The sequence below is a fragment of the Limulus polyphemus genome, unplaced genomic scaffold (genome assembly GCF_000517525.1).
Source record: "Limulus polyphemus unplaced genomic scaffold, Limulus_polyphemus-2.1.2 Scaffold5207, whole genome shotgun sequence".
NCBI lineage: Eukaryota > Metazoa > Arthropoda > Merostomata > Xiphosura > Limulidae > Limulus > Limulus polyphemus.
This window is the reverse complement of record NW_013670817.1, coordinates 49,714-52,271: the sequence shown is the minus strand read 5'-3', so window position 1 is coordinate 52,271 and position 2,558 is coordinate 49,714.

Below are 2,558 nucleotides of genomic sequence, written 5' to 3'. Positions count from 1 at the left end.
TTGATGTTAGATAAACATGACTGTTTCAGTAAAAGTCTAATGCGAGCATTACGATCTAGATAGTTTATATAAGGCAGTGTCATATTTAGAAGCAGTATTTAATGGTTTGTTTTACAACAGCAAGATTACTGTGTCATGTTGTTGGATCTTTCCGAGTTTCTCTTTGGTTTAATTGAGTACTGCTGCATCAGAATATATAATATTGCATGGAATGTTCTAGACTTTAGTCGGGGTATAAATGCACATCGAAAAATCAATGACTACTAGTTCTAGACTGCGTGATCATGTGTTTAGTGATAAAGTGTATGGTAATGGCGATTTTTAAAGTGAAATTATTACAGACTGTATTTAATAATAGAGAAGAATAATTCGTCTTGTCAATTATGTTTTAAAGTAACTGAACCAGCCCGTGTCGACTTTGATGAAAAAGAAAATTATTTAAAGCTGTGGATACAACTGTGGTAACCAACAGTGTAACGAACATTCGTATATACGTTTCATTTGTTTTTAATACATTATTATTGAAACAAGCAGAATGTGTTGCTGTTTATTTATAGTTGAAATTTATTGCTAGGTCGCAGGAACCGACTGAAAAGAATCCGGCCTTACAAAAACTGACAATTGGTTGATGTTTAACTGTCTAGCTAAATTCTGAAACTTGATTTTGTAGTGTCATGGCTAGAGTAGTTCAAAAAGTTCCTACTTTTACAGATGGCACAGCATTAGTGGTAATAGGTGTAGACCAAGTTGTCCTATTCCATATCTGATGGTGTTTTAGGTTGAAATTCTTGTGTAGACACAGAAAGTTGCAACTGATTTGGTCTTTGTATTTACCAATTATTTTTTCCAAAAGTTTTAATATGTTACAGTTTTACTATTCTGCTTCATGTTATAATTTTTCTGCACAACATAAATGTCTTTTTCTACCACTTCAATTTTGTTATTACAGCCTTTCCGTACTTCTCTTGTAATCTTTATATCTCCAATAGCTTCATTGATCTTATCCTCAATAATATTTATTTTTGTTTCTAATTTTTTCAATATTAGTCTTTTTTTTAACTACTCTTTAAATTCATCTTTTCTTGTTCTTCTCTCAATTGTCTGCCTTTCTTCTATTCTTTTAATTTGCGACATTCTTCTAATTTTGTCTTTTTTTAACCTTTGTTTAACTATTTTAAAGTCTTGAGTACAGATCAGTATTCCTTTATTATCATGTTATCCTCATCCTGAAGTTTAGTCAGTTATACTTTATTTTCAACAATGCAATCCAATTGCTGACAATGTTATATCACTGGGTGGGTTCTTATGCAATATTTGACAAAAAAAATTTTAATTCTCGTGTACATAATGATAATGAAGTAATTTATTTCTTTAATAACGTTTGCGATGTTCACTTGTAGACCTAACTTCAAAAATAATGTTTGAAAATAAACCCCAAAATTAATATATGTGTAACTGAATTATAAGCTAGAAGAATTTCATTAATAACAAATGAACTAACTGAACAGATGCAATAACTCTCACTCTCCAAATCATTAACGGACACTGAGCTGAATTACCAAACACCCATCAACTGAATGACTTACCGAGTCTGGTTTTATATTGTACTCCCATTTTTACATACTACACAAAATATTTGGATTCTTCAGAGATCTTAACTTTCATGACATTTCTAGATATATTGCATTATCATTAAATAATGACAAGCCCCTTCTAGCCAACAATAATTTTGTTTGAATTTAAGCACAAAGCTACAAAATGGGCTCTCTGTTTTGATACGCCCACCATGCGTATCGAAACCCGGTTTCTAGCATTGTAATGCAAGTCCACAGACACACCGCTGTGCAACTAGGAGGCAGCCAACGATCACAGAAATGATTATAAATATACAACTGCCATTTCTATGATGTATTCTAAAATAAAATTTTATTCAATAAATCGTGTATTAGAAAGAAGGACTTAACTAATAATCCAGAGGCCTTACGAGTAGTAAATAACTATAATTCTAATGGTAATGATATCACAAACACTTTTTTAAAAGCCTAATGTGTAATTACAAATAAACCTGTAGTAGAGCGTGGAATCAACATTTTGACATTACTAGTGTATAAAACGACTAATTTTATAGTCACAGTAATCTTCTTCTCCTCTTACATTAAAAAGTGTATTTTCTTTTAGCAAAGCCATATCAGCTGTGTCCACCGAGGGGAATCAAACTTCTGATTTTAGCATTGTAGATCTAAAGACTTACCACTGTCCCACCTGGGTACTCAATAAAAAGTTAAGGAGCACTTTGCTGTTACATATGTCCCTTTTGTACAGTGAAAACCATGAGTATAGTATAGTTCAATGGTATCCACATGTCTGATAATCTAAATGTTGTTGTATATACACTGTTAAACACCATGTGATTGATTGCATCAATATAGTTGTGTTCATATGAAATCATCAATTCAGTGCCAAGAATTAAATGTATGTACCTTATGTTATCTTATACCTAGTTTCTCAGTTTGTCAGATATATATATATATATATATATATATATATATATATATATA